A 7,098-nucleotide genomic window follows, 5' to 3' on the forward strand; every position below is an offset into this window, starting at 1 on the left:
ATATATATATATATATATATATCGGTACGATTAGATGCGCTCAATGCGCGACAATTAAACCACATATTTTTGCTCCAAATTGTCTCCCCTTAAACACCTACTGTCATATGTATTCACAGAATGTCCATATCTCTGGGACAGCTTTGACGTAATACAAAGAGCAGGCCAATACATTTGTAGAGAAGTGAGCTTGGAAAAAGTTTGGTTATCGTTTTCCAATCGTTGCTTATATCTCAGTATTTGACAACTAGGAAATGCAGCTTACAGGCCAAGCACGGAGCTCTATGCTTGCCCTATTCACACACTCATATATGTATGTATGTATGTATGTATGTATGTATGTATGTATGTATGTATGTATGTATGTATGTATGTATGTATAAGTGTAACTGGGTATATGACTACATAGTGCTTTTAGAATAATGTCAAGGAGGTTGATCAGACGATGTGTAGGACAGGCTGGACCAGCTATACTGGCTCTTAGTTTAAGGTCTTTTGATTGCAGTAATATTATGTATTCACGACCCTGTTCCTTTTAGCGTTCTGTATTTCTTACGACATATATTTTGGGTAAGCCATAAGAATTGCTGGATTTCGAGATGACATCGGTTTGCTGCCATATCTGCCCAAAACAACAGAATCCATTCACTATTAGTTAGTTTTGATTTAACAAACTTATATAAGAACATTTCCCACGATTTGGAACTTACTGTCATAAAATATTGGGTCGAGAAACACAGAGAAGCGATCCCTCGTAGATTTACTGTAATCTTCATACTAAAAGTGGTCAGCCTCATCGTCGAAAACAATACATTCCCCTTCAACGAAAAAAAAACTACCTCCAAATTCGAGGCACAGCTATGGGACGCAATTTGCTCCAGTTTTCGGCAATTCAGTGTTGGGATACTTGGAACAAAACCTATAGATAAAAAAATGAAGAGAACTACGGCATGACCTTCATAAGACATATAGAGGACATATGGAAGAGATACCTCGATGATTGTTTCCTTATTTGGACTAAATACGTAGAAAATCTTGAAGAATTCAACATCCTCCTCAACAATCTCAAATTCACAAGAGAAATAAGTGACTCACAATTACCATTTCTTGACATAATGGTAATTAAAAACAACACCATAATCCAAACTGATATTTATTACAAAAGTACAGATACACACCAGTACCTACATTTCAAATCATGCCCCCCAACATACACAAAACGCAACATCCCGTACTGTCTAGCCAGGAAAATCTCTACTATAGTCGTTGATCCAAATACCGGAAACACACGACTTATAGAACACAAAGGATTTCTGCTCAAGTAAAATTACATTCTCTTACTTATAGAAAATAACATACAACGATCAAAAGAGATACCTATAGAATAACTTAGGACAACACGAAAAGGACTAATCCATCTAAGGAACGCAATACCAATTCTAGTAATACACAATCCGCTCCGCCAAACCATTTTAAGCATCATCAAAACAAATTTGCCATACATAAAACAAAGTGAAAAATTAAAAAACATAATAACTAATCAAACATTTATCTTAAGCGAAAGGCAACCACATAATCTAAAGAAACTATTAACAAAGGGAAAATTCAACATGAAAAAAGAGGACAAAACATTCATAGTATTCAGATTCGGAACGTGTCAATACATGCGTGCTCGAAGCTCCATTAGAATAAAAAATAGACAGATTTTCGCAAATGCAGATATGAACTGCAAAAGCAAAATATTGATCTACTGCATTAAATGTCCTAATTGCAAGGAACTATATATAGATGAGACAGGGAATGCATGATTGTACCGCTCACGAGTCCACCGACAACCGAACACCAATGTTCGCCAAATTCCATTGAGCGAACACATAGAGACATGTGGTCAGAAAAATATATCTAACTTTTCCTTTCCACAAAGTACATGACACAAGTGAGGTTGGAAGAGAAATAAAAGAAAGACGATTTATTAAAATGTTCATACCTGTTCTGAACGGAAATAACAACAACAATATAACAGCCAGCTAATGGTGTGGATTAAAAAATATCTTTAACATATGAATATAAACAAATTTCAGAATATAGGTATGCCTGGCAGACCGTGATATTTAAGTTGCATGCTAATTGGTTAAAACCATATTCTAAAAGTTTTCTTCAGGAGTTTTGTTTCGACGAGGAGGTTTTTCCCTCTTTCTCAAAAGCTGTCATGACTTTCGAGACAGTGCTTCTTGATACACCAAACATTTCGGCTGTTTTCGTTACGCTGGCGCCTGCCATACGAGCACCAATAATTTCACCTCATTTTAATGAATTTTAATTACCTTCTTCTGATGATAACTGAAAAGAAACAGCAATTTTATCAAAATATATTAAGCAACACTAATAATAAATTTTAAAAAATAAATAAATAAACAAGCTTTTGATGATTTTATAGATATCTCAAAATTATGATGCTGATACTAGGTGTTTCCATTATTTTGTCCAAACACCTGCATGTGCATATGCACACACATATATATAATACACACACACACACACACACACACACACACACACACACACACACATATATATATATATATATATATATATATATATATATATATATATATATATATATATATATATATGTATGTATAGGTGTATATATATGTGTGTGCGTGAGTGTGTGTATATTTGTGTGTGTTTATACACACACAAACACACGCGTGCACATTATATGACGGCTGCAGTTCGATTTAGAAATGTGATCGTTTGATTCTTTTCTTAGATATTAGCTAAATGCTCTTTACTTTCTAATCCTAGTCAGGACTTACACTCTTTTGTACAGACGTGGCAAGGCAGCTGTATCTTGCCCTAGATGTTATAATATTGTTTTTGTAAACCTTCATATGACAGTTTCGTCAACTTCCCGAAACATATTCTGTCCCACAATCCCTACAAATAAAGATGTCGTATAATGCATAATTAACAACTTCCATGCTGGAGTGGCTTCTCTGATAACTTCTACATCTTTCCTTTCTTAGATATGTCCACACTCTTTACATGTTAAACTGGGCTGCGCAAGTTTACGTTTAAACTATTGCTAGTAATTCTCCTGATCAGTTCATGCTCGATGCGATTTTGTCCGAATGCCCTCACAAATCATATACAGCTAGATAATATATCTGTGTTGGGAACTTGAACAGTAGAAGTCAAAATGTATTCAATCGCCTAAATTAATGGAAGAAGTTTCAATTGGAGAGAATACCCAAATTGACTGGAAAGACGCGCTGATGATGGTTGACTACCAAATGAAATGTAGGAAGGAGGAATTGCGTAGAATATCTTCCTTCTCTTTTGTGTATGCCTCTGTTGGACAGAGTTCTCACTTTGTGTGTCTGTGTGTGTTTGTATGTATGAGTGTGTACATGCATGTTTATATATACACACACACACACACGCACACACACACACACACACACACACACACACACACACACACACACACACACACACACACACACACACACACACACACACACACACACACACACACACATATATATATATATATATATATATATTTACATATATATATATATATATACATATAATTAAAGTGGTGGAGGATGATCACACCTAGCTATCAAGCTCTCCGCTAATAGTGTATTTAAACATCATACAGGTGATATACTGACACTACTAAACTCATCGCTGTAAACCGTTTAATTTTCTCTCTCGAGCACCAATATATATTTAGAATATGTTTAATACTCGTGACTGTAGCCTGTATGTCAGGAGTACACTACGGCAAAATGGAGTCCAGACACTCTCTTATGGTTTGCTATTGCTTGTGTAGCGGTTATAAGCTTTGCACAGAGGCGGTACCATAGCCAATGAGGGTCATCCGAGCCGTGGTTTTTGCAATTTGAAAACTATAAGACTTTAGTAGCAGTATGATGTCATAGTTGTGTAGGTTGTCTTTTGTTTATAAATGTATTATACTTTTTCATTGGTCAATTTTACTCTCCATACATCGATTCTAACCTTCGTGAAAAGTTTCTTTCCGATGGAGAAAGGTTCTTAGAATCGGGTTTACGGCACTTATAAAAACCCTGATTTTTGGAAAATTATTCCGTGACTCTCGGTTGCCACTCGAAACCTCGTCACTAATTATGGCAATGCTATTTTGCATTGTTCATTTTTCATGACCTTATGTCATGATTTTCTCATCCTTTTTAGAGTCATTTTGAGGAGCTAGTTCAGAAATATTTTCCTCTCGACATTCTTGCGACAGTTTCTTTTAAAACGTTTTTCTTCATTATAAGTACTGCAATTTTTCGCATCACTATTATGTTGTGACAAATTAATTGTATATATTTTTACTTTCTGTAAATAAATGATTAGTGTTAAATCCAGTCCTTCTTCTCTTGATATTATCTGTACAAACTTTCATCGTATGATTATAAGGAAATTATATGCACCTTTATGAAGTTATACTCAAGCCTCTGTCAACATGAAAAAATACAGTCAACCCAGTAAGAAGAAACGAAATAATATTTTTAAGGTTAACATGACTTCTTAATTTCACTTCTACAGATATCTCCACCCTGCTATCAAAAACACATCTTCTTATCCTATTTAAACTGTCTTATAACCTGCTAGTGAAATGTCGGTATCTACAACATACATGCTGATCGTCACTACGAGTGTATATTACTTCTAGCGTTCTGTCTACGCCTCTAACTTCTCGCAACTAGGTCATTAAGACGCAGCGAATTTTACTTATATATGTACATATAAACGCAGCCTAGCCTGGGGTTTATAATTAGTGATATTTATATTTACAAGAGTAAACAGATTCGTTGGCTACGACGACAAATCCACAGTCAGTTTTAACTGATAAACCAACATTTCACCGGCACGCGTTGTATCAGTTTGACAGTCTCTTGCTTAATACAATACGGAACTTGGCCAGACAGAGGTCCTTCTAAGAAACTTTAATGAAGTGAATCCAGTTAATCAGTCACGAAGCTACTAATACGATGGTATAAGCCGACGGACCTGCGCGTGAATACATATCCATACATATCGGTTATGTCACTCTTCTGTAACGGTCATGTAAACAGTATGTCGTCGGGAACTTGATGTTGCTGCTAAAATAATATACATTGCTATTCGCAGAAAAGAGTGCGCTGGGATAAATATAAATAGGACCTTTGATATTGGACAGATAAATTGATACCAACATAAAGGATTTAGGGGAATAATCCCAATCAAGACGTCTACCAAATCCGTTCACAACAGGCTTAACAGCTATTTGGGACAATATAAAAATCATGTAGAACCACTGAGGTTGTTTTGCAGATGTGAACATCTCTTAAAACATCAGTGATGAGAATATCAATGGCTAACTACTCTGGTAATAAATTCGTCTTTATATCAATAACCACTGGTTCACTTGGTTACGTTTTAGAAGTAATCTGGAGCAGCTAAGATTTTCATACTAAGAGACTGGCAAATTCATTCTTTAGAAATATAAACTGTAAAAGGAATACTAAAATATAGAAGTCTTACTTAAAGTTCGATGTGTAAACTTTATCAATGGTGTTCTTCAAATTTCAGCAATGAAAGTTCTATTTCTTTCTTAGAAACTTCTATCTTCCAGGATAAATTCTAGCATATAAAAAAAAGCTTTAAATACATAGCCAGATACATATATACATATAGTCACACACACACAAACACACAGACACGCACACACACAGACACAGACACACACACACACACACACACACACACACACACACATACACACACACACACACACACACACACACACACACACACACACACGTGTATAAACATATACGCACGGATATGAAAAAGGGGTCCATATGTATATACATACAATAATGCATAAATAAATTCATATATAAATCAATATCAATTTCGATGTTCGTTAGTAAATTGCTCCTAGACTACTTTAGTTTAGATTCTCTGTCTTGTAGGAGGAATTGTCAAGAGATTAAAAAAACAAAAGATGCTAGCAATTGATAGAAAATATGATTCCAGTGTTCTAAGTACAACATTTACAATAGGAAATATTAAATTAGACACAACAACAATAATACATACATACATACATACATACATACATACATACATACATACACACACACACACACATATATATATATATATATATATATATATATATATATATATGCGAGTGTATATGATGTCCATCCACATTTATTTATCATATATATATATATATATACATGCATATTCATATATAATATGAGTAAATATATAGAAGTATATGTGTGTGTGTGTGTGTGTGTGCATGTGCGTGTGTGTATTATTTACAAGTTAAACCGACAAAAAAAGTTATCGATTTTATGTAATTTTCGTTTTCGTTAAAAACAACTTTGAAGGTTGATTGACTTGATTGTTCTGGTATTTGATTGAATAATGTGATTTGTTGCTGCATTTCGCTTGTATTATACACACATACCTAGATACACACACACACTCACACACACACGCATATGTAGTTGGTCTTGTTGTAATTAGGCAATATATTAATTGACAGATTTATGTTTGTGAACACTCTCCATTATTAAACACTGCACCACGCATACCACGTATTCATGTGTGTCTATAAGTCTGTCTATATGTGAATGTCTTACATATAAATATATTACATTTATAGACTCAAAAGCATACGCACAGATAGAAACAGATTGACATTTTTTTTATTATGTGATACGTAAATATAAATGTGCTCAATGAATCCCGGAACCTTCGTCTACAACTACGCCGCAAAGAAAAAAAAAATGAAAAAAAAACAAAGCATAAAACTTGTCCGCGGAACCATTTAAAGACATCGTTTTGTTGATTTGCCTATGCAAGTAATTAAATAACTGCCATTCTAATAAGTGAAGTCTTTTATGCAACACATCCGTTCTTGTCGTAAATGATGCGCAACATTAAAATCATTAGAATACATGTATGTGTGTGTGCGCGCACGCGCGTGTTTGTGTGTGTGTGTGTATGTAAGTATGTATATATCTACATACGTATATATATATATATATATATATATAT

At 34.4% G+C, this 7,098-nt stretch overlaps 1 protein-coding gene and 1 pseudogene across 1 annotated transcript in view; one reads left to right on the forward strand and one right to left on the reverse strand.

Annotated features, from left to right (window-relative positions):
- LOC106872092 (glycine receptor subunit alpha-2) overlaps nt 1–7,098 on the reverse strand; it is an 807,169-nt gene that overhangs the window by 668,999 nt on the left and 131,072 nt on the right. The gene's annotated exons all lie outside the window — the stretch shown is intronic.
- LOC128249324 (U4 spliceosomal RNA) lies at nt 3,853–3,998 on the forward strand (annotated as a pseudogene).

This window comes from Octopus bimaculoides, chromosome 13, assembly GCF_001194135.2.
Source record: "Octopus bimaculoides isolate UCB-OBI-ISO-001 chromosome 13, ASM119413v2, whole genome shotgun sequence".
NCBI classification, from domain to species: Eukaryota; Metazoa; Mollusca; class Cephalopoda; order Octopoda; family Octopodidae; genus Octopus; species Octopus bimaculoides.